The sequence below is a fragment of the Ixodes scapularis genome, unplaced genomic scaffold (assembly GCF_016920785.2).
Source record: "Ixodes scapularis isolate PalLabHiFi unplaced genomic scaffold, ASM1692078v2 ptg001583l_1__unscaffolded, whole genome shotgun sequence".
Taxonomy (NCBI): Eukaryota; Metazoa; Arthropoda; class Arachnida; order Ixodida; family Ixodidae; genus Ixodes; species Ixodes scapularis.
In genome coordinates, this window is record NW_024610169.1 from 627,773 (window position 1) to 654,412 (window position 26,640).

The window sequence follows — 26,640 nt, forward strand, 5'->3', positions numbered from 1 at the left end:
AAAACTTACAGGCTCTAAAACATGTTTATTCACACAGCTGCCGGCAGAAATTTTTTTGGAGTATTGTAAAAGGAAAGACAATAATTAAAAATTATCTCCTTCCCATACGAAAAAGCCAGACCGGGCGGCGTATCACATCGTGTCATGACGGCAGAATTCAGTGTAAGCTCTTGCCGCTATCTGCGCGATTTGTGCACTTGGTAACGCTGCAGCCTGTCATTTTCACGGGGCTCTTTCAACGCTCATGCAAAATTCAATTCGGTGAACGACGCAGCGGTGGACGAAAACGCCGTCCCCCTGCTTTCAAGGAAGAGTTCGCCGACTCGCCAAGATGGCCGGATGTGCCGGTCCCGTATCGCGTATCACTCCGCGGGAGCCGCAGACGCGCGTAACGCAATCGTCGTCCCTGTCATCTGCTTTACATACCATGAAAACGAATGTCCCAAAACAGCGCTCGCGTTATAAAAAAAAGGGATTGTACTGTACCCAGTTGATACACAAATAGCCCAATGACTTAGGAAGCTTTCGGTTCGTTCGATTTTGGTCTGGGATCTATATTTTGCAAACGCAAAGCGGAAAAAATGTTCCCCCCGAAACTCGGCGCTCTGGAAGGCCGCTTTCCCACATGAAGGTCGGATCCAGTTCTACCCACGTGACCACTCCTCCGCCAATACGGAGATGGCGGCGAAAGGAAAAGGAACGCGATACTCAGGCTCTGCAAGTAGAGCCTATACAGTTACTCTACTATAGGGGGCTGGATGGCGCCGCCGCTTAGCTTCTCTCTGAGCCGAACGCAAGTGAAGCCTCCGCAAGTTTGATGCTTGTACCGGAAGTAGGGCACCTGCTAGACTTCCTAGGGAATTCGGTCGATGTTTTGGTTCATGCCTTTTCGTGTCTTTGAGTGGGCTTTATTAACCACGTTTTGAATTAAAACGCCCGAATAACGTATTTCAAAGTGAAACATGTGTACACTCGATCAACTAGTGTTTAAAAATGTTAGTATCAAATGTCTTCCCAAGGTACTTTTTGGGTCTGTATGCGCTCTTTATGTGCAACAAGCAGGCTCTCTTGAGATGACAAGCACAAATGCAGCGCCCTTTTCGATTTTCGAACCAGCACTCGGAAGAGTTCCAAAGCCTGTAAAGCGCTCACTTCAGTGATAAGACACTTACTTCAGGCGCATTCATACATGTTTGCTCAACGCATCATCCATCCCCTTATTTGAGATCAGTGAAATTTCCCCAACCTCTTCTTGAGTGGACCACGACCTGCGGGCTTATTTAGCTACCCAGCGAGAGAAACATTCCATGAAAAATCTGAAATGGCGGGAAAGAACTTTCACTTCTAAAACGAAGAGGAGGTATGTTTTCATGCGTGTAAGTACCTCCTGGGGAGAAAAGTCGTAGTGTTGTATTCGGTTCTCCTACTAGAATCCAGCAAAGATGGCACACGAGCGCTGCTCACTGTTCCGCTAAGACTCCGGTTTAGTCAGAGAGAACTCTAGACCCAGCCAGGCGCTGGCACGTCACTCGTGTCCAATTCTAGTGGGTGACTTAGTTATCCAGTGCTGCGACCTCGTTATCGAGGAGGCCTAGCACGAGCACGCTCTTTCCGGTCTCTTGTCGAGAGCAGAAGCACACATTTAGTTACGAAAACGGCTGCCCCTTTCGCACGCGAGGTCTCCCCCTTGCAGCTACCCACCGTCGTGAAAGTGCGGATCTTTAGGACTTCAATAACATAAATAAGACTGTGCTTCATACCTCGTCCGGCCAGTAGAGAGCCTAGACCGAAGAGAGGGCGCAACTTCAACCAAAGGGACCGTTGATAACATCATGGCGGTCGCCTATTGCGCCATTTGGTCGCAAGTGCGCATGCCCTGTGTTGTCGAATCACGAGGACTAAAGCGGCCGCAAACACTGAGACGCTGGCCGACGATCAACGCTGTCAGCACCTCCTCGCAGCTCGTATTGCAGACGCGGTCCACAGGTCACGTGATCCGGTCGAGCAGTTGAAAACTCTCTGAAACGTAGGCTCTCTACCAGCCTATGTCTACTATGGCACCGTCTGTATTCCAGAGACGATGAGAAGGGGAGGCAGCGCGGGCGATGCAGCCGTGGCAATGGCCGCTGTCCTTCAAGTGGTGTCGCCCGTAGGCTCTGGCGTCGGCGGAGACTGCTTCGGAATCTTCTACGACGCTTCCACCGGCTCGATACGCTGCGTTGACGGAAGGTAGGCCCCACCGATGCCTCCTTGGTGACAAGGCCGCGGGGCTCGACTTATACGTCACTTAATGGAGGCCAACACCGGCCGCAGATTCGATATGAGTGCTGCATCAGCGTCCGACTGGGAGTCTTTTCCCATCCCGATTACGCTCACTCACCTCACTCACCCTCACCGATGAGGTGTGAGGTGAGGGTGAGCGAGTTCTTAAGCCTCGAAAACTCGTGAGCCTGATATTTAGTGAGGGACGTGGGGTGTTCGGTGGGAGGCGTGAGTTCGGTAAGGGGCGTGAGTTCGGTAAGTGCATGAGTTTATTGAGTTCATAAGTTCAGTGAGTTCATGAGTTCGATGAGTTTATGAGTTCGGTGCGGGCGTGAATTCGTGAGCTCGGTGAGTTCTTTAGTTCGGTGAAAGTAGTTCTGGAGGTCGGTGAGTGCATGAGTTCTGTAAAGGACGTGAGTTATGGAGGTCGGTGAGCACATGAGTTCGGTGAGTTTAAAGGCCGGTGAGGTCATGAGTTTGGCGAGGCATAAGATCCCTCAGGGGCCACGGGTTTGATGAAAGTTTGTGGTGTGACGCCGAAGAAGGGCGGGTCATGTGACTGCTCCGTGCATTTCCGGGGAAGTTTAATCGACGCTCGCTTTGCAATGGCGCTGTTAGCTCGAACGGCTGTTTCTCTGCGAGTTATAAGAAAAGAGGAGTGTGGCCTATTTATTGATCTCCGCTGTTGGGCTATGGCTCGTTTCGCGGCGGCTTGGTGTGGTCTCTTGTCGCTGGTCGCTTCTTCGTGGCAGCGTGACGAGAGACACGGCAGACTCTCCTGCTTGCCTCGGCCGCTTTCCTGTAAGCTGCGAGGTACCGTTACTCGAGCGGGATTTTGTTGTTTCGTGAAAGAGGCAGACGGACGCTACGTCAGTACACCTGAAGGCAGACGTTTCTATCTGGAGTGCACTCCAGATAGCAATATTGAATAGTGAATCCAATATTGAAAGGAAAGCCGGCTGGGAACTGTCGACATTCGCCTCTATACTTGTGTAAAGACAATCGGGCGGGCAAGTAGGTTCTACGATATGAGGATATATGGCGCAAAAACACAAGTGTGTTGTTTTGCCCTATATATCATCATGATATGCTTCTGTCCTAGTTGTAGCCTAGAATTCGGTATAAAAAAGTACACATAGACGTCTTCGTGCTCGAGTACGTTCGAAACGCCAGACTGGTTAGCAATTGGGTTTAAAGGCTGGTGCGTTTAGTTGGTAGCGTGTAAACACTAATTCGATTGTGGATTGCCATAGAACAAATGTAGACGATACGTTTCTAGATGACATTGAAAAAGCGATATGAAGCGATCTTTTTTAGTTTCACTTAATATTCGCGATAAGAAATCGACGTTCCTAACCTATGTGACACCCCATAATCCACTTAAGAGTGGGCCGTTGAGCATAGTCGGAATACTGCCTGCACCTTAAATCGTTTCGCGGTTCGGAGAAAGTGTTTTCTTAATTGCCCCGATAGTGTTCACAATGAGTTATGATTTTTATATATTAATATTTATCAACCGGCACTGACCCAGGTGCATGTCTCAGTCGTTTACTAGGAGCGCTATTTGTCTTTTTCAAAACACGATTTATACTTATACGAGTGACTAACACGGGGGAAGGTGTGAGAAACAATCCTAAGTAATAAAACAAAATATTTGATATCTGTTCATGTGCATGCGTGGACGGAAGCAAACTTACCCGCCGGAAAAAAATTATGTACCCCAATGTTTTTGTATTTAGCAAAACACATCTCAAAGAATTGTAGACCATTTAATTAGGTTGCATGAGCGCGCCCTTCCTCCTCCACAAACATAGCCTGGATATCCGCATTGGGCTATCGGCAGTTACAAGTTACAAATATACATGGTAAAATAACTTACGCTTACACCAGTACGACGTTTATTCATTCAGATTTGTGAATAGCAATTAAAAATTGCTGTCCATCAGAAATAATCAATGATTTTAATAGAAAACGCGACTTTGTACATGCATTTTGCAAAATTTTGTACTCAGCGTATTGACAAGTTTTAATACAAGCAAACATTGTTTGAACAACACAAATACCAAAAGCATCTGACACCGATCACGATTTTATGTCAGGATCCATAAAATATAACGTTTTACGAGGCACATAGTCGGTAGATTAGAACGTTCTAGTTTTAATTGGTATGTGCGTACAAGAGAAAACGAGAGACGCGATAAAAACTAATATACAATAATGTGGCACGCACAAACTTTTTCAATGGTTCATTCTACAAGAAAAAATATATCCACCAGGCAGTTATTTTAGGAAGTATAATTTGCGTGAACGATGATTAATATACAAACATACCGTCCTGAAATAGTTCTACTCGACAATGAATTGCCTTGCAAACTGTCCTACCATTAATGAGAATTTCGCATTATATTACGCAGAAGTAAAGTACAATCCCGTGGCGCTGCGCGTTGGAATAAAAATACTACATGCCTGAGTAAAAAGCGACGCAGACGTTCACCCAGTACTTGCCCGAAGTTGTCGCGAATGCTTGAAACAAACATTGCACACCGTAAAAAATACCTCTTCCCGAAACTCGGGATGATGCACCTTTGTATGCCAGCAAAGCGCGCCTTCCTCTAGCGCTCGGCTGCCGCGCGAGCGGAAGGAATCGAAGTGAGACGAACAAAACTAGAAAACATTTTTTCACTTGGCGACGTGACGGCTGGCGCGGAGCAGCAGTAGGCGGCAGCGACCGTGGAGAAGTTGTGAGAGCCGCGCAATACGCGCGCAGTACGAGCGCCAGCGCCTCAAATACGGTGAGGGCAAAAACTACTTTCGAGTGAGTTAAGTCGGTGCGAGAGTGAGTCCACGAGTTCGATGAGGGGCGTGAGTTTACGAGTTTGGTGAGTTCGTTGAGGGGAGTGAGTTCATGAGTTTGGGGAGTTCATGAATTCGGTGAGTTCGTGAGTTCGGTGAGGGGCGTGAGTTCATGAGTTTGGTGAGTTGATGAGTTCGGTGAGGGGCTTGAGTTCCTGAGTTCGGCGAGTTTATGAGCTCGGTGAGTTCACAACTATTTGAGTTTGTGAGTGAAGACTTGAATGTGAGTGCGGCCGGGAAAGAGAGGGTGAGTGAGCTTTAAGTTTTAGAGCGGAGCTCTTAGGGGCCCGTTTCCCGCTTGAGCGGCGTCACCGTCGCCGTCGGCGTAACTGCGAGGTCACGTGACCCCCCAAGGTCACCCCCAAGGTCACGTGACCGCCCCACTGAGGTCACGTAACCCCCCAAGGTCACGTGACCCCGAGCGGTCGCGTGACCCCCAGAGGTCACGTGACCCCCAGGTCACCTGACCCACCGAGGTCACATGACCCCCCAGGTCACATGACCTCCCAGGTCACATGACCGCCTGAGGTCACGTGATTCCCCTGAGGTCACGTGACCACCTGAGGTCACGTGACCCCCTCTTCTGAGGTCACGTGACCCCCCTTACGTCACACGACCCCCTGAGGTCACGTGACCTTAAGGAGTCACCTATCCCTCAGAACACTTCCATCCTCCTCCTCAACAGCTGCGCTCGAACCGGCGTTACAGGGAATTGTAAACGGCTTTCATTTTTTTTTTCATAAGAGCTAGTTGTGAATGAATTCCACCAAAAATCGCGCTCTCTGATCTTCAAACGAGACAAACCAATCTTCGTAATTTCGAAAAACAGAAAAAAAATGTATCGTCTAATCATTGTCGCTTTGTTTTTACGAGCAACAAATGAGACATTCTGGCAGTGGATGAGTAGTCTGTAGGTACGATGACACGAGTGGTTGCTTCATCGCGAGCCTTTTAGATGTAGATACTGCATGGAATCGGGAGACGACTCCTCGACAGAACACGAACAATACCTTGAATTGTTATAAATTACGAAATAATGATGTCCAAAATATTTCTGCAAAGAAATGCTTGTCAGAAAAGCGTCTAGAAACACCAGATGGCATCGAAATTTTGAAGTGCTATAAAATAAAATGAGCTGAATCAATAAAATGTCTTTTGCACGAAAAAAACCCTGGAAATTCTACGTCATAAATGCATAAATTATTGAACAAATTTGTGAGCACTCGAATAACGTTACCGACAGTTCGTCTGCAAGTATTCGAAGTGCGTGGCTCTGATGAATATGCCTATAGTCGTACTGCTTTATTTTTAGCCCCCTAGAAAAAACATAGTATAAATATTTTGGTGTGGAATGTCTAGGGCTGGGCGTCGATTAAAAATTTAAATTCGGTTAATCGCCACGCTTTAATCGATTAATCGGTTACATTGATTTTTTTAAATATTACATTAAAAAGAATGCAACAACTCGTCTTGTCTTTGAAGACTTATTTTACTCTTGTTACACGGCGCAAAGGACATTTAGAATTGAGGATACTTATAGTTGAACGATTCAAAAACTCCCATATTTTTTCTCCAGCTCCGAAGACAAAAACGTGTGTCCACATTCTCCGATAGGAAGACTAGAAGTGAGGGCTTGGGCGATGCTTTCTTCTTTTTTCAGAGAAGGGGGCCTCGATGAAAAGGCGTTGATTGTTGTCTGTGCTTTGGCGGATGGTCCTTGCTGCAGCGGGGTATATGGGTGCTTCATTCGTAGGTGATATTGAAGCGAACTTATTTATTTATTCACAAAACCTTACAGGCTCTTTTCCAGAGCATTGAGCAAGGGGGTATTGCCGTATTATACACATAAATTCGCAAAAGAAAATTGTAGAAACACACATACAGTGTCACACAAAGTTGTCAAGTAGGCAAAGCATACAATGAAAAGCCAGCTAAGTGCAAATATAGAAAAAAAGAACAATACCAAAAAACACTGCACTGATATAAAAAGTTGTCAAGTTACACGGAAACAAAATTAAGCGAAAACGTAGTGCTTAGAGAACAAGATTCAAGTTTAGCACGGAACATTGTGGTCTCGGCAATGGTGGCTTTGAATTCAGGAAGGTCGTTCCATGAGCGGATGCCACATGGTACAACTGAGTTAATAAACTCGTTGGTTGACCCAGTGACGTGTTGAAAACGTTTGCTGTTAGTGGTTCGATGAGATGATCTATTAGGGGGTTTAAAGAAAGTAACGCTTGAAAAACGATTGTTATAATAGAACTTGTGAGTTAGGCACAGAGTAAAAATGGTTCGACGCACTTCGAGCAATGGCAGAGAACATTGATGTTTTAGGGGAGAGACATTCATGCTATATAAATAGGAAGATGTTATAAAGCGTGCTGGCTCGAGTTTGAACTTTTTCAATGTGCGTGGTTAGCTATTTCTGACGAGGGCTCCAAATCGCGGCATCATATTCGAGATTAGGGCGGACATACGTTTCGTAAGCGAGTTTGTGGAGATGGTTAGGGGCCGCTTTTAACTTACGTTTAATATAACCGAGCGTTCTAGATGCGTCAGCGGTCACGGAGTTAGTATGGGTGACCCATGAAAGTTTAGATGTAAAATGAACACCAGGATACTTGTAGGATGAACATACGCTAAGGGATGAAGCGCCTAATGTGTATGGGAACTGTGAAAGAGATTGTTTGCGAGTGAAGTTCATTACTTGGCATTCGGATTTATTTAGTGTCATTAGCCATTCTTCGCACCAGTTGTTAATGCGATCAAGATCATGCTAGAGTAGTACGTGGTCATCTGGAGTGTTTATTTTTCTGTACAAGACACAGTCATCCGCAAACACATTAGAAAACCATGCATTTGGGAGGTCGTTTATTTAGATAAGAAACAACAAAGGACCCAAAACGCTGCCTTGCGGAACGCCAGAGGTTACAATAGTAATGTCAGACTGAAAATCACCACAGACAGTATACTGAGAGCGAAACGACAGAAAGTTGCGAATTCATGAGAGGGTTAAAGAATCAAGATCAAGTGACGAAAGCTTAGACAAAAGGCGACAGTGGGGAACGCGGTCCAATGCTTCAGAAAAGTCCAGAAATATTGCATCGGTTTGAGAGTTAGAGTTCATATTAAGATGTAGGTCATGAGTGAATTCAAGCAGTTGTTTTTTACAGGAAAGGCCTTTGCGAAAACCATACTGATGTTTATAAAAAAAAAGGTTACACTCAAATACGATGCAACATGTGAAAAAATTGTATGTTCAAGTGCTTTGCACACAACACTGGTTAAAGAGATGGGGCGGTAGTTCTCTGCGAGGTGGCGATCTCCGTTTTTGAAAACAGGAACGCCCTTCCCTATCTTCCAGTCGTCGGGAAGTATAGACCTTTTCTGCAAGTGCGCCACCATCTTGAATTGACGTCACTTCCAGTATGGGCGAAAACACTGTTTTGCCTTTGCCACGCCAATAGAAGGCATTTAGGATATAAGCGTAACCGTCACACTTTCTCGTTTTGAATCCCCTTTATTTTTTTACTATTTGCAGGTTGAAACGTTTTAGTATTTTTTCGTCGCCCATACCGGATACGCTTATTAGGTGGCTGGGGACGAGAGTACACAGAAAAGGTCTATACCGGTGGACAATGAGTGTTGAAATAGTAGACCGCAAATTTCACTGGATACGCGTTTTGTATTTTTAAGAAGCTTAGAGGGGGTTGACGTCATACCTGCCAAGTGCGGAGAAACCAAATCCGGGAGAATTTCTAAGCCGGAGGGCGGGGGGGGGGGGGGGGGGGGGAGTAGCGGTTTTTAAAAATAAATATTGTTAATAAATTTCCATCAAGGCAACGTCATTACATTTATATTGCACTGCTCATGCTAGCGAGATACAGTTGGGCCCCGTTATCCTTGGAGCCGTTTGTTGCAACAGCAGAGACTCCTTGTTTAAGCAATTTGAGTTCTCCGGGCGATTTTCCAGTCAATCGTACAACCATACAAATTGGTCGAAATTCGGGAGTCTCCCGGATAATACGGGAGATTTGGCAGGTATGTAAGGTTATCTGTGCCAGCCGATGTAGTAATATTTAGATTATCTATATTATTGTCAATTCCCGAAGGTGATACGGAAATAGGACTTATAAATTGATAGCTAACGTCAATTATAACGGGCACCGTTGACGCATCCTCCTGCGTAAATATAGATGCAAAATGGTTATTCATAACAACAGGACGTTCAACGTCAGAAATGGTGTCACCTTTCCGGTTAGCCAAGGATATTTTATTTGTGGTTTCATTTGGCGCGATAAGCTTCCAGACTTTTTTAGGGCTGTGTTTGAGAAGGGATTGTAGGTCACAGTTATAAAATTTTCCTTTGAATTCGCGTAGGGGATTAACATAAAGTTTAGCACATGTGTCGTAATTGGACCAAGCATGTTCTGTGTGGACATGCCTGGCAGCTCGAAATAACCGTTTCCTCTTGTAGCGCAAGGCATTCAATGTTTTGTTAAACCAAGGCTTGTTGCTATCGGAAAGTATTTTAAAGCGTGGCACATAACTGTCAACACATTCAATAATTTTGCTTTTATATAGCAACCAATTCTCATTTACCGTGCGGCTGCAGAAATACACAAAAAAGCTGTTTAAAAACACATCAAGTTCGCTATTCATTTGAAAATAATGAGCTTTGTTGTAATCAAGTATAATCTTTGAAGTTGTTGAGTGTTGCGGTGAGCACATATATAGGGTTATGTGTATTAGTTTATTGTCACTTAGGCCATTTATGTACTTGATTGAGTTTATCACGCTAGGATGAGTCATCAAGAAAAGATCAAGAATGTTGTTCAAGCGTGTTGCTTGGTTAATTACTTCCTCAAATTTAAAGTCGAGAGGCAAATCAACGAATGCCTGTTCCTCCTGACATGATGATGAAAGCGTCGTCCAGTCAATATTTGAAAAATTAGTCACCGAATAGCAGCACAATAGAATCTCGAAACTTGTTTTTGATAACGGAAAGAGCACTTCTTAACTCAGTAAAGAAACTTTTATCATAATCTGGGGGCCTGTAACATACACCATCAACATATTTGGCGGTAGACAAAGATATGCAGACCCAAAGTATCTCTAGGTTTCTACTTAGGTTAATAACATACGAGGGCACATGATTTTTTATCGCTATCATGACACAACCAACTCGTTTGTTCAGGCGATCCTGACGATATATTTGAAATTCATTTCTCTCAGGGAAGATTTCGCTATTCAGGTTATCAGCTTTTAGCCACGTTTCTGTCAGCACAGCTATATCCGAACAGCTATTTCGAGAAATGCCCTCAGTTCATCGCGCTTAGAAAGAATGCTACGAATGTTGGTAAACGATAAAGAAAGGGATGGTTTATATTTTTTTGCACGTGTTCACGGAAGACGGAAAAACGACGCGGGCGTGACTGCCCAATCTCTTGTGTTGCTATCTTGCTTCCGTGATGCAGTTAGTGTCATGATTGTACTCGTACGTTCTGTTGTCGAGTTTAAGCTTATCGAAACGTAGCTTAAGAGGAATATTTTTTCTTTTGCAAATACGAGTGGCCTAGCCCTTGCTATTTGAACAGCGAGGGAATAGTGTTCTCTTACTGCAAAGGGGGTGTTTTTTAGTTTAAACCCAGAAGATAGTTTTTGCTCTTTATCTTTAAAACGAAGAAACTTGACAATTATGGGTCGGTTTTTTTCCAGTAGCAAACTTTTCTAGGCGGTGAGCTCGTTCAATATTATCGGCTGCGATGGTAATCCCGAGGTTCTCCGCGCAAAAGTTCACGACTTTTTGTTCAGATGTGCTCCACGTTTCGTTGGAGTCATCAGAAAAACCGAAGAACAATAAATTGCATCACCTTAGTCTGTTTTCTGCCTCGTCACACCGAGTCACAATATCACTGAGCTTTTCATGAACTAGAGAAAGGGACTCATTTGGAGCCCCCTCGTTTTGAACGTCAGATACGTTACCAGTTTTTGTTTCCAGCGCCACTAACCTTGAGTACAGCTCCTGCATCCTTTCGTTCGTCGTCTTTTTTTTCTCTTTGAGTCTTTCATTACTGAGAGCATACTAATTTGACCTTGCTCTATCCTTTGAACTGTGGCAAGTACCGTTGTCAAGATGACGTCAGTGCTTAGAGTGGAGACAACGGGCAGGTCATCGGGCCCCGGATTGGCCTCCACGTCGCCGCACATAAGCAACATAATACCCCTCAGTCCAGCGGGCAACAAGCCTTCACACCGAAAACGAACGCGCCGTGAAGGTCCAAGCCAGTGGTCGGGGCACGACACCGCTAACAGACAGTAGTCACTCGAACGATAGCAAGCAGCAAACTCGAAATAACTAACCTGGAGCAGGAATATGCCTGAGCGTTCCATTCCGGATGCAGTGTCGTTCCCCAAAGGTAGCTCAAAGTGGGCGCGCTTTTGTAGTCCAGCTGTGGTGGCAGTGGTGTCCGTGGTCGATAATCGATGTTGCCAGCTGAAGTGATAAACATCCTCCAGGTCTGGTGGCATACGATATTTTTCCGCCGTAGTTTGCCCGCGCCAGGCGGGCCTTAGACCGGTGATGTCCGTGCGTGGCGGTTCAGCGTCCACGCCTTCGCCGAAGAGGGTCCCCAGTAGTACCTGGAGCAGGAATATGCATGAGCGTTCCATTCCGACTGTAGTTTCGTGCCCCAAAGGTAGCTCGAAGTGGGCGCGCTTTTGTAGTCAAGCTGTGGTGGCGGTGGCCTTCCATTGTACGAAAACGGCTTTTTGCAGATGATGCAGTGGACTCACCTCGAGTTAAGAATTTCACCGCTGGAGTTTACTTTAAACCCAAACTTTCCAGCGAGATTGCCTTTCATACTCCTGAACTCGTCCATCTTTCCGGGGCGAATACTGGAACAAGTAACCATGGCGTTGTTAGCCTCCCTGCTTGTTTTTCTGCTTGTTTGGCTTGCCTGGGCAGGATATGTAATAGATCCTCAACAGGTGAAGTTTCGTGGTCACGCGGGGATCAATTGCTTGTCCGGCTTGTTCGTCTGGCCTCGGCAGAAATGTAATATATATCCTCGAACACGTGACGCTTCGCGAGCGCAAGAATTGATCCATGCTCATAACACTTAGCTGGAAACGAAAAACCGCTCGGGACAGAACCACCGGATACACGGCACGCAGCGTTTTCCTTAAAGAGGGGGTCATGGACAGGGCATGAGTCACCCCTAGTTCGGGCAGGTCGTCCAGGATAGAGCCATGCGTGCGTCCAGTTGACTTCTTTTTGAGTACCAATTAAAAAAACCGATTAACCGGTTAAAAAATTAATCGCGATTAAAGCCTTAATTGATTAATCGGAAGGTTAATCGATCAACTGTCCAGCCCTGGTCGAAACAAACCAAAGCGATTAAATATGTGGGCTATAGCAAAAGCAATATCTAAACGATAGTCGGGTAGACAGAGACAAATACCTCTCAGAGATACTACAAACGAAATGATTCAAAATTATTCAAAAGTGCGAAAGTTTCGAGACTCACGATGCTGAAATCATTGCTAAACCGACCTCGTAGTGGAAGGAGCCCCGCTGCTTTAACTAAAGAGCACCTGATGTCTGCGGAAACCGATGGATTCATCAAAGCTGATTCCCGGGGTGTCCTAGCCACGGTACCGGGGGCGGTAAAAGCCTGGTTTGAGACCGTGGAGCACTTCGGAAGTGGAAAGGTGAGGCTAGCTAAACATTACAGCAAAATGAACAATTCGGCAAGGTGGTGCACGGGACAAAAAAAAATAAGCGCCTCAAAGACACAGAGAACAAGGCGACGACGGTTGTGATTAGCTCTCCGTGTCGTCTTGTTTTCTGTTCCGCTCTTTGAGGCGCTAATTTTTTTCTTTTTGTAGGTAAACATTTAAATAGTACCATAAGTTTATTATAATTAAATGGGAATGTATCCAACTCAGTAGTATCCAGCCATGGTGTTCTAATGTGGAGGAAGTGTTCGCCAGATGATGGCATATCCTGTGGCTTCTGAACGAGTGATCATGAGAATACCACAGAGTACTATATTGCCGTTACCATTTAAAATGTGTACACTCAGGCTTACAGTGAAATACGCCTTTCAAAGGGTTTTCACGTTTGTAGTTCTGTGTTTACAAATATTGAACATTCAAGCGATGAAGCCAACTTGCTCACCATATATTAAAAAAAAAAGAAGAAATCTGTCATTCGTTGAGTTCGTGCTGTGTTCCGCATAAATTTAGAAGTGAGTCAACAGATTCATAACAGTCATACAACAATTACTTTTTTACTTAACGAAACGAATTCCAGTCGACCTTTTTCGTAAAGCTGCCTTGACACCCACAATCACTTTTTGCCACATGCTTACGAGTCCTGCGATGTTAGCTTACAAAACATTTCCGAATCTGATAAAAAAAAAAAAAAAAAAATGGAGCCGCGGACATAGTGGTAATTTGTTCCCTTTCCTGTCTGGGCCAGAAGTGCTAAATGCAGGGAGACCTTGCAGCCTGGATGACTGAGACAGTGTAACAGAGCATGGCATATGCAAAAGCAGAGGGACACCAAACATAAATTTCTCATAAATTTCTAAAACGTTTTCGCTGCGAGATAATAAAAAAAAAAACTGCTTTATTCTGGTTTGTTTGTGCTTTGTAATAAAACGATTGTTGTTGGGCAGTCTGAGTGATGAATATGAGGCGTTAATTAAAAGCTACAATTTATCGCGAAGGATATTTAATAAATGACTGGCTTTACACAAAAATTTCCAGAGGCTTAGTTATAGATTTGGTTAGGAAGTTATTAATGGCCATATTTATAGCCACTCTAATAAAAACCTCACATATCAATGTTTAGAAAAAAAGTTGTATGTTACTGCCGGCTAAACAGGAGCCTCGTTGTATACGTTGCGTCATGGTGTACGAAGGATTCCCCGGACTTATTAAGGCCTGTTCACACATACAGCGGAGCGCTAAGTTAGCGCTACGTGAGCGCTTCAAGGACCGCTCATGTGGCGCTTCCTAGCGCGTGACTTAGTTCTAACATAGCGCGATTAGCGCTTCTGTAGCGCCTTGTTAGCGCTCCAGTAGCGCTTCGTTAGCGCTCCAGTAGCGCTTTGTTAGGGCTCCAGTAGCGCTTTGTTAGCGCTCCAGTAGCTCCTCGTTAGCGCTTCAGTAGCGATTCTTGTACCGCGGTGCTGCGGATTAGCGCGTGCACTGCGGTACCGGTTCCTGTTGTTGGGTGTGCGTCAGCAGCACCTTGGCGGACATGTGGGATGCTGAAATAGAAATGCGACAAATTCTCTTAGATACGTGATTCGTGCATACGTGCGTTGACGGCTTAACGCCCAAAAGAGCCTTCTGGGTTCGCGAAATCTTTCGCCATCGAGATACCGAGGGGTACCCGGCGAACCTCGTTCCCAGGCTGAGGGACCGAGACGCGGAGCTCTTTCGAAGGCGATTATTTTTAACTGCGTGTCTTTGAAACTAGGGTCACGCATATTGAATAGAAAGCGATGAGGTCGTACCTAACCAATTAGTCGCTTAGAGTTCATGACTCTGGATCGCCTGCCCGACGCTTTGCTTGGAGAGCGGCTGTTTTACTTCCTTTTCTTTCAAAGCCAAAAGAAAAACAACAAAGGAATCGCCATGCACGCGCTGTTCCGCAGCAGCAAGCACGGCACAAGGAGCGTGAGAGCGCTAACAAAGCGCTTCTGTGGCGCTAACAAAGCGCTTCTGTAGCGCTAACAGAGCGCTAACAAAGCGCTTCTGTAGCGCTAACAGAGCGCCACACCACGCGCTAGGAAGCGCCACATGAGCGCTCCTTGGAGCGCTCACCTAGCGCTAACTTAGCGCTCCGCTGTATGTGTGAACCGGCCTTTACGGAATGCAAAGTTCACAATATCAAATATTTTGCGTAATAACAGTTCACTCGATATAAACTGTAGAGAATTATTTACTTTATTCAAAAATAATTTTGAAAGCTAATAGGCAGGGGGGATAACGAATTTCAATAAAATGTACGCCACATTGAATTTTAAACAAAAAAAAATTACATGTACGTATGAATATTTTTGCTCTTCATGCTGTTAAGGGTTTTGCGTTATCTGTTTTGGCTCACATATTCAAAACTTTGTGTTTTATTCTGAGTGCTTGAGTACTTTGTGGTGATTGTTTTTTTCATATTTACATGATATCATCAGGAAGATGCCAATCATTTTGAGTGTGTAAGTTTTGTATGAATGCATTTTTTTTTCTTCATTAAGCTTATGTACTTATGTGAATTACAAGAAATCGATGCCTTGTCAGACTTCTTAGCCTCTTTTATTGTCCCGTCTTTTGGCCCCCGTCCTAAACGAAAACAAAACGAAAGGACCTGCCGTAGAAACGTGACCTTGAATGACCAACTGTAAAGTTTCGCCATAGTTTGCACTTCGATGTGGATTGGAAACCACCTTTCAGCTCTCCATGTCAGAGATCCTGGAGCCTGCCGTTCGCTTTGCAGAAGGAGGTTTTCCCCTTAGTCTTCCGGGGGCCCTCTTATGGGAGCGAGCCAAGCCGAAACTGCTGATGATGCACGGCGGACGAGCCTATCTTATCGACGGGGAGACCGTCCCGTCTCCTGGAGACATTTTGAGCAACGTCGCCATGGCAGGCCTGCTGAGGGTTTGTCAGATCAAAGGTCATCCACGGGCGATTGTGTGGCGTGGTTAAAGTATATTTTTATTTTTTATGTATATATTTATTTATAAATAGCACTTTTAGGGTCCACGGGGCGTCACAGAGGGAACGCGGCAACTGGAGCAACAACATATGAAAATAAGAATAAGGAGGAAAGGTCGTTAAACATAATCACAAGGCACTTGAATATAAGAGCAGTTTTTCTTGAATCTAATGTGGGTATCGATTCGAGAGATGCGGGTGGGTGTAGATTGTCAAGAATTACTCTTCTCCCCACGACAATCTTAAAAAGCCCGTGCGTCTGCTTCCCTGCACAACGTTCGAAGAGCCAATCACCGCAACTTACGGAGGCAGCTCAGCGAATGACGATGCCGAAACGTATGTTTAGACCAAAAAATGCTGTCTGCGTTGTGACATTAAGCAATGCAAGCGTGACGTTTTGCATTAATTAACGTCACAACTCAGACTGCGTTTTTTGGTCTAAACATACGTTTCGGCATCGTCATTCGCTGAGCTGCCTTCATAAGTTGCGGTGATCGGCTCTCCAAGTGTTGTGGAGAAAAGTAGACGCAGGGGCGTTTTTATAGAGTGAAGAACAACATGTTGTAATTTCGAACGAAACACTTCCGTTCAAAAATCCTAATAATTTACTGGCGGAGCCGCGAACGACAGAAATCAGAAGCCACAAATGCAAAAACACATTCGAGCAGTCGGCGTCTGTTCACTTTACACATGATGAAGACATACCTCCAAGGTGTCCTCCCCCAGACTTTGTTAGCGGTGGCCAGATTTATTCTGCCTCTCATTTTGCGATCATCTATCAGACTTTTCCCCCAATCAATCCCTAGCGAATAATGAAGCCACGGTGTGCTTCCGAGCGCTGTTCGGAGGTAAAAAAACAATATTTGTGTAAATGAGCCAAAAAATTGAGCGCAACGAAACTTTTTGCAAAAACGCCTTTAAGAGGCGCATTTATAAGTTCAAGTTCACTCAAGTTCAAGTTTTATTCGCCTCAAAGACGTTCGTTCGAACGTATTACATGAGGGGGGGGGGGGTACAAAAATACAATCAAATGCAAGATGGAATGGCAATCAAAGAACTAACTGAGGTGAAAAATTAACAACAAGCAAAAACAAAGAACGAACTATACAGGATTCGGAACAAAGTTTACACAAACCGGGCACAGCAGAACTGGGAACACAGTGTGCAATTTATAGTAAACACAAGCAGACATGGCGCGGAAAACATATCATGGAACCAAAGCCGAAGTTTTTTCGCGGAATATTATTTCGTTCTGTTCAGTGACTATGTCGTTAGGGAGAGAATTCCAATTTTTAATGGACAGAGCAAGAGGAGAGTATTTGTATCTATTAGTGCGACCGAACATAGGTGCAATTTTTAAGGAATGATCATGACGCAAAGAAATGTATGAGGCAGGCTTACAGTGAGTGAGCATGAATGATGGCATGTTGTAATAAAACTTATGAAAAAGAGTAAGGCGAGCGACTGTCCGACGTGATTCAAGAGAAGTTAAATTAGAAAGAACCTTTAGTTGGGAGACACTGATTTTCGTACTGTAGTTTCGATGAATGAAGCGGACGGCCTTATTCTGGACTGATTCTAGTCTATTAATGAGGTAAAGTTGATGAGGAGCCCATATGGTGCTAGCAAATTCAAGTTTCGATCTAACGAGGGTTTTATATGCAGTAAGTTTCACGTCCTGTTGAGCAAGGTATAAATGCCTTCTCAGAAATCCCAGAGTTCTTAATGATGTATTAACGATGTTTTCGATATGGGCATTCCAGGTTAGATCATCGGTAAAAGTGATACCTAAGTACTTGTATGAATGAGTAGATAAAATAGGATCGCAAAAAATTGAGTACGAGGGATTGTGGTGTTTTGAGGAATTAAAAGAAACGAGCTTGGTTTTAGTAACATTTATGTTCATTTGCCATGTTAAGCACCATTCACCCAAGATGTCGATGTCGCGTTGAAGGAGTTCCGAATCGCTAGGATGAGAAATTCGGCGGTACAGTACACAGTCATCAGCAAAAAGCCTTACTGATGACGAGATTAGTGGAGGTAAGTCGTTTATGTAGATGAGAAACAAAAGTGGACCTAAGACGCTGCCCTGTGGAACTCCGGATTTAACTGTAATGGCGGGCGAGGACGTGTCATCTATACATACATACTGCTTACGATTGGTGAGAAATGATGAGATCCAACTGACGATTTTGTCATTTATGTTTAATTGAGAAAGTTTTAGAAGTAAGCGTTGATGAGGGACAGTATCAAAGGCTTTAGCGAAATCAATGAAAATTGCGTCAGTAGTATAAGAGTCGTTAAAGTTATCGTGGAGATCTGTTACGAATTCAAATAACTGAGTATCACAGGAAAGATGTTTGCGAAAGCCGTGTTGTTGAGGGTGAAGATAGCTAAAGTTGTTAAGATAGTCCATGACTTGAGAGTAGATGACATGTTCGAATATTTTACATGGTATGCTTGTCAGAGAGATGGGTCTGTAATTTGAAGGGTCATTGCGGTTTCCATGCTTATGTACAGGGATGACTTTTGCAACTTTCCAATCGAGCGGTAATTCAGACAAATCAAGTGAAGCTTGAAAAAGGCGGCACAAGATAATTGATATTTTGTCTTTCGTTATTTTGAGAAAGTTAGAGGTGATGTTATCGTCCCCGCAAGCCGAATTTGCACGCAAACGTTCGATGACGTTTGCTACTCCGTTTGGTGTAAATGTTATGTCATCCATGCTCGTGCTGGCACGGCACAACGTCTGCGGTAATGGCAATGACTCATCCGTGAACACGGAACTAAAGAACGAGTTAAATATGGTTGATGAGTCATGAGGTGACAAAATGGTTCCACTACTATCGTGGAGAATGGGTGAGGGGTTATGCTTGCTAGGCGAGACCGCTTGCCAGAACTTCCTTGCATTAGTAAGTAACATGTTAGCCAGGTCGCGATTCAAAAATTTGAATCTACTCTTCTTTATCTCTAACCTGTAAGTTTTTGCACTTTCGTTATATTTAGACCACAAGTCAGGAGTGTCTCTTGACTTGGCTAAAGAAAATAACCGTTTCTTCCTGTTTAAAAGTTTTTTATGATAGTTATTAAACCAAGGACTCTTTAAGTTCTTATTAATGAAAACTACCGGAACACACTCCTTAACAATTTCGGTTATTTTATCCTTCAGTAGCGCCCAGTTCTCAGATACAGAGCGAGTGTCGAAGAATTGCAGGTACTCGCTTGAGAATGAGTCAAAAGAGAATTGCAGTTTATTGGCGTCCACCTTGGAAAAGTTTAGGAATGTTTTTCTAATGATATTCCGCTTAGCCGGCGAGAATGTAGAGTTGATAAGAACAGCGTTATGGTCGCTAATGGTTTCTAATATATGACAAGCAGACATACATTCAGGGTGTGATGAAAAGAGCAAATCAAGAACAGAATCACCTCGTGTAGGATCTAAAACAATTTGAGTAAGGTTGTACGACTGAGTGACTGCCAAAAAATCTCGGCACTCAGATGAATCACGGCAGCCTGCTCGAAGCGAACAGTCACTCCAGTTGATCCCTGGATAGTTAAAGTCTCCGGCCAACACTACTGGGCATCTGGGATAACTACTGACTACACAGTTTATGCACTCGTTAAGTTTATCACAGAACTGCCCAGAGAATGATGGTGGTCGATAACACACTCCAATGATAATGTAGGAGCATACTAATTTCACACGAACCCAAATTATCTCAAGTTCAGATGCGATTTTAAGGACGTCGGATGAGAGGACGTTTTTTACTGCGATCATGACCCCGCCGCCTCTCGAATGAATTCTGTCTTTACGGAAGATATTGTATTCGCCAGAAAAAGCAAGCTCCTCATTATCTATGTCCTCTGATAACCAAGTTTCGGTTCCGAGGATTATATGCGGACTACACGTGTCAATGACTGAACAAACGTCATCTTGTTTAGACAAGATACTACGAAAATTACACAGCAAAAACGAAAAGTTAGAGGTAGAGTTAAGAGATATCGTTTTATTTCGATGACAGTCAGAAGGCCGAGGTGGATGAGATGCAGGTTTAGTCTGTCATCGCGTACACTCTATTACACTGTTGCTGACATCATCATAAATAAAGCACTTGTTCCCAACAAACATCTTATCGAAGCGCAGCCTGAACGTGGCATTCGTATTTTTTGCATACTCAATCAGGCGCTTTCGAGCGTAGACTACTTTTTGGGAGTAGTCCTCACTAATAGAAACTGATTGGCCTTTTAGTTTAGGAGCACTTAAAAGAATCGCCTCTTTAACTTTGAACTGGTTGAAGCATACTATAATCGGCCTTTGCTTCCCGTTTTGGAATTTACCTAAACGGTGCGCCCTGTCGATCAAACTCGGCTCTAAAGGTACTTGCAGTGACTCAGAAACGAGCTTCAGTACCGCAAGTTCAGACTCATGCCATGTTTCTGTTGGCTTATCGGCCAAGCCAAAAAAGAGCAAATTATTTCTTCGTAGTCTATTCTCAAGGTCATCTTGAGATCTGGAAATTTGTGTCGTAAGTGCCGAATTTTCACTCGCAGCAACTTTAAGTTGTTCCACGTCAGTTTTTAGCTCATGCACCATCACAAGTTCCTGTTCTATTTTAGCCATCCTTGTGTCAATCGCGGCGAGCGCGTCATCAGCTTTCTTTTGTTTTAACTGAATGTCGTGAGTGACCTGCAGAAGCTTCTTCTGCCCGGCTTCTAGTCTAGTCAAAAAAGCAATGACTTCACTGTCTGCTCCCGGTACCCTACTCGAGGTAGCAACAGATGACGTTTCAACCCCGTCGGGGCCGGGATTGGCTTCAATATCTCCCGCGCTCATTAAAAGTGATTGAATAACAGCAAGAACACTCCACGTATTGTGGAACACAAAACAGAGTACAGTATGCAAGACCATGGGGCATGGCACCTCAAACAATGAAACTTTCCTAAACCGGTATTTTGAACATGATAAGTAACTAACCTGCAGAAAACATAAGGGTGAGCTGGACATCCTTCCAGTGCCAAGCCCCGAGTGATGCGAGGGCGGTTGTTGCTCTTGTAGCCATCCTGTTGCGTCAGTCGTCCCTTGTTGCCAGATGCCGAGCTGGTGAAAGCGTAGTCGTTGGAAATCCGGGAAATTGCTTTCCCGGTCCGCTGTCGAAGTTGGTGAAGATATCGGCATGGATTCCGAAGGTGAGGGCGAAAAGCTCGCTTCCACGGTGAAAAGGCATATCTGCAGAAAACATAAGGGTGAGCTGGACATCCTTCCAGTGCCAAGCCCCGAGTGATGCGAGGGCGGTTGTTGCTCTTGTAGCCATCCTGTTGCGTCAGTCGTCCCTTGTTGCCAGATGCCGAGCTGGTGAAAGCGTAGTCGTTGGAAATCCGGGAAATTGCTTTCCCGGTCCGCTGTCGAAGTTGGTGAAGATATCGGCATGGATTCCGAAGGTGAGGGCGAAAAGCTCGCTTCCACGGTGAAAAGGCATATCTGCAGAAAACATAAGGGTGAGCTGGACATCCTTCCAGTGCCAAGCCCCGAGCTCATATTCTGTAAGCGTAGATTTCTCAGAACAAATGCAAAAAAAAAGCCTGTATTCACCTGTATATGCACCAGGGGAAAATTGAAGTAAAGCGTAGATTGGCGTTGCTACGCACATAAAGCAGCTCATTGTGCAAACACTTGAAAGCATCTCTAAAGTAAAGCAGATCCAGCAGATCCAAGTGTGTTCCCCCTGTTGTATTCCCAACTCCATCCCGCCGCTCGCGCTCTCGTGAACGAACGAAGAACTAGAGGAGCGGGACGGTGGCAGGGACTGTCGGCTTTAGTGTTGCTGTTATCGCATGGTTCTGGTAGGCATGTTGGAGCATCATGCAGTTTTAACGGAAAATGGGAGCAGCTTAAGATATAATTCGTCGTAATCCGCTCGGCAACTTTAAAAAAAAAAAAAAAAAAAAAAAAAAACAACGTGCTCATTTCCTTCACGCAAGTCATCTCCGTCACTGTGCCCCTGCCCTGACCGCTTCGCATCTGTAGTAAAATAAATGAGTTTTTGCACACTTACATCCATCAGCAAGCAGGCGCATGGGAAATTAAAAAAAAATTATCCTCCTCTCTTCCGCTATCTTAGAACTAACGCCCCGCCATCTATAGGGTGTTGGAGTTGAGAACAGGATTTTTATTTTCTTGCCTATTTGGGTATTTTTTTTCTCTCCAAGAAACCAATTAACGAAATTTGGAAGTGCATAATCTATAAGCCATAGATGAAATAGTAAGGGTGCAGGCGAGCTTGTGGATGTTAACCATGTTGAATATACCTGAGACTGGGGTAGAAAGGAACATAAAAGTCGAAGAAGCAGAAAGGAACGGTCTTGAGACGTCGTCCTGTCCCTTTCTGTTTCTTCGACTTTTATGTTCCTTTCTACCCCAGTCTCAGGTATATTCAACATGGTCTATAAGACATCTTTGTGGAAAGTTTGACTGTACTCTGCTTGTAGGTCCATTTCGAACTTTTCTGCGCCCCAATAGCGCTCGAGGACACGCTGTGTAGTTGTGGCCGTCTCCGCTCCCAGAGGATAGCGGACGAAGGTCCCAGCGCCCTCTACACGGGTCCCGTGGCCCAAACATCGTGGAGGCGGTGGCGGCGGCCGGAGGGCTCACGACCTTGGATGACCTGCGGAAACCCCTCGAGTCCTCCGAGCCGACGGTCTTGCCAGCCATTTCAACGAGCTACCGAGGCACCACAGTGCACACGACGCCCTTGCCGAGCCACGGGGCCATTTTGTTGGACGCCCTCAACATCCTCGAGCTATTCGATCTTGAAAGTGTGTTTAACTGGCATGTATACCTACGCAGCCAAGAAAGCAGAATAGGAAAAAAAAAATCTACTGTTATTATATTTACAGTTTTGCTCATCTGACTTAAAGCTCCATGGCACATAAAGCGAAGCAAGATGCGAATTAAAACAAATACGGTATCACTCTACTTCCTCCTCTCCTACTTCTCCCTCTTATTCTCCTTTTACTCTTCCTCCTCCTCCCCTTCCACTTTTAATTAGAGAAATAAAAGAAAGCAGAGAAGTTAGCCTGGAGGGATTCTTCTGACTGGCTTCGTTTGCTTCGCTCCTTCACCTTCCTTTCATTTTCCCCCTCCTGTTTTTCATGGTGCTTTCTCTTCTCGTTCGTTTTTATTTTTTCTTGTTCGCTTATTATCATTGTTTTCATTATTATTAGTTTTGTGTTTCTGGATCGTCGTTGCATGCCGTCACTGATAGCAATGAGATGGATTTGCCTCTACAGGGAAGTTGAAACAGTTGGGGCTTACACCTTGCCAATTCAAACTTTCATCACCGGTGTCCTTTGGCGTCTTATATTTTCGCTCGCGTTTAACTAATTTTAAAAGCCTTTTCGGAATAAATGAGCGGGGCCAACATTCTAAAATTAGGACAGGATTTGCTTTATGCACAGAGAGACTAATAAGAATTTGCTAATCACAAGAGCAACACCAGAGGTCTTAGTTCGTAAAAGGGGGACGAATGTACAGAGCGGGACACTGTTAGCGCGAACAAGCGATCGACAGATTTTTTTTTTCTTAGAACCGAAAGGTTGTCATCAAAGATATAATTGTTATGGAAAGAGCTCATTGAGGGCTCTAACATAAGGGTAAAATTGTGTACCCACTAATGCTCTTTTCTAATAAAATGCGAAAAGCGCCGATGTCATGTTCGCGCTAACAGTGTCGCGACGTGTACGTAAGGATGTGGCAGATTGGCCAAAAACGTTTTCTATACCGCACGTGTCAAAGTCCAAACCGACTCCTAGTAATAATTAAAAGCACAACCTGTTCGTTTCGCTGCATGTCAACCTTCATTAACGTATTGACCTTGAGGCAAAGTTAGGTACCTCCATGGCTTTATGAGTTATGTACCTTTGCGATAAATACTTATGAAGAGCTCCTGGCAAGAAAGAGGCTCATGCCCGTTGCATCATGACGTTACTACGCATATGAAATGTTAATGACCTCAAACAAGAAACCATAGAGTTTGCAACTCAAATATTGCCCAGAAGTGAAGTCCAATTTTCAATTTCTTTATTAAATAATAAACAAAGTTGTATGTTGGTAAAATCTATTTTTACTGCCGTGAAACTGAAGCTGTACTTAGCGTAATTCGTTCTAAATGGACTAAGTAGTTTAAAATTGAATAGAGTTTGCAAATTGCAGATAGAAGGAAGCATGGAGACTCCACCTTGTCAGGAGCAGTATTTCAAATACGTATTTTAAAATACTTTGTGTATTTGGCATTTCTACTTAATTACAAATTGGGTACCGTATTTGACGTGTGTATTTAAATACTAAAACGTGGATATTTCAATTACAATTATAATTAAATACAATTTTGTGGGTGAAAACACATCCCTCAAATTTATTGTCACGACTCATTCTGCTCATCCTAAGAGGTGTCCAGAGCAGGAAGAAAATTACGTTCTGCACCGAATGCAGTGTCTCTCAATCGAGCACAAGCGTTTAGTGACTTTGTGATTACGGTGCTAGTCCAGGGCAAGAATAGTGACGAAATCGACGTTCGCAGGCAGGCTGGCTAAATAAGTGCCTCTGACAACTTGTGATGCTTTCCAGCCTGATTTCCATCCATATCTTTGCCTGGAACATTCTAAATGCGCGGGTCGTCCAGATTTTCGTAACTGGTGCGACATCCAACAATAAAAAATTCTCTAGCTAGTGCTGCGCGTCTTGGTCGTCTTGGTTCTGTGTTGGTCCATACCAAAATGTAATCGACAAAAAAAGCTGCTTGAAGCTCTGTACTTTATTGAACTATTACGTCCAAGCTGATTACATTTTTTTTTATTATATTTCTATTACGTCACTAGAGCCTCGCACACTAACTCCCAAGTGTGCGATGCAAAATTAAAATGAGACGCCCTGAAACCCGTTGCAGGTGCCGTGAAGTCGCTGACACGAATTTTGAGGAATGTATTTGGAAAAGTATTTGGAGGAGACCAAATACGTTTGGTTGTATTTGTATCTTGTACTTAGATGCTTTTTTGGAAATGTAATTAGATTTGTAATTAAATGCATTTTTGACAAAGTATTTTGTGTTTGTGTTTCGATATTTGCATGTATTTTGCCCATTCCTGCACCTTGTAAATATGATAATCAAGCCGTTCTGCTCTACCAGAAATAGTAGGAGATCGGCACAGAGGGGCAATACATTCATTTATACCATAGTTTTAGACGTAAATGAAGGCTGGAACACATGATGCGAAAATATAGACCCAGAATCGGACGGAAATCGGACCATCGAAAAACCGTTGTATGCCATTTTTGGAAAACGGTCAGATGAGGAATCCTCCCCCCCCCCACACACACACACACACATACACACACACAGAAACAAAAATCGCAATGCTTTACTATTTCTTCAAGGCTCGGCGCGAGTTTTGCGCGCCAAGCCGTTCGAAAATCGGAGGCTTCGTCCAAAAAATATCTGGCGCTCCGGATCTCGAATCGTTTCCGATTTTCGCAAGAGGAGAGAAGTCTAGCTGCCGTTCGAGTTTCGTTCGCGGTTTCCGCAGTGTAGTCCGTCGTTTTTCGCATCATGTGGTCCGGCTGTTACACTCACTATGACTTGCAACCTACCCAAGTGAAATAATAGTAATAAAAATATTGCCTTCTTTTTTTTTGCCTAGCTACCAAGTCGAATCCAGCAAAATACTATCACCTTGTGATTGAAGCGATGAGGTTGGCCATAGAGGACGGCTTGCTTCACGTTGCCGACCCACAAGTCTCAAAAATAGACCAACTGATAAGGAAGGAACATGGCGAGAAGATGAAAGAACTCCTTGATGTCGAGAGGTAAGCCTGTGGCATCATGGCACATATGTTGCGTTCGTTCTTTTTTTAATGATCTGTTTCTTCTAACGGCGATGGGAGAAGCTCACTATCGAAGCATCTCCGGGCTGGGCTTAAGATGATGCTTAATTCCGGGGAACTGCTCGAGGTTGAACGCCCAGCAACACTTCACAAGGAGGCTGAGCTACTTTAGAAGTTTGAAGAAGCAAGTGTTTTGCAGAAACGTGAACTCCGCTTCTTCCGGAGGTCCAGCGTTATTTTCCTTTCAAGGCGTGCTTATCCAAGTTATGCCACGTTGTGGCACTCAATATGCCACTAGATGGCGCTGATTATCCGCCCACTCTCTCCGATTTTCGTGAAATGTCCCTTTAGTGACGTCAAAGACGTAAAGCGGAGGCACTGCGAACGCCTTTTAGTTATCTACTCGGTGCTGACTATGGACGTCCGCAAGAGATGTTTTCTTTCTAAACGAACAACTTGAAGAAGGAACAAAACATACTATGGCGTAATTAACGTCTCAGTTTTACCGCTTAATAACACTCCGATTCATCCGCTAGGTTCGTGCCCCGTTGCTCGAAGGATCTGCCCAATGGCAAACAGGGCGACACTACCTTCATGGCCGCTGTGGACCCATGGGGAAACGCATGCTCCTTCATCACCAGCATCGCTCAACCATTTGGCTGTACCACTGTCTCAGAGTATGGGTTCGTAGTACACGTAAGGCTTGCACTGCCCGTCTATTCAGTAGAATGCCTTAAGTTTTTTGGTCTTGTCACTATGGACGGCACATTCGAATGGCCCGTTAACTTAAAGATACGCAGGCAAAAAACAAAGAAAGAATGGAATATAGAGGTGTCACAAATAAGAGAAAAAACAAACAAACGAATGTGTACACTTATTTCACCATATATTCTTGTATAACATAAACATATTACTATTGGAGT

At 44.3% G+C, this 26,640-nt stretch overlaps 1 pseudogene; it reads left to right on the forward strand.

The window, feature by feature from the left end:
- The first annotated feature begins 2,080 nt into the window (after window positions 1–2,080).
- On the forward strand, window positions 2,081–26,622 carry LOC8038012 (annotated as a pseudogene).
- The last annotated feature ends 18 nt before the right edge of the window (window positions 26,623–26,640 follow it).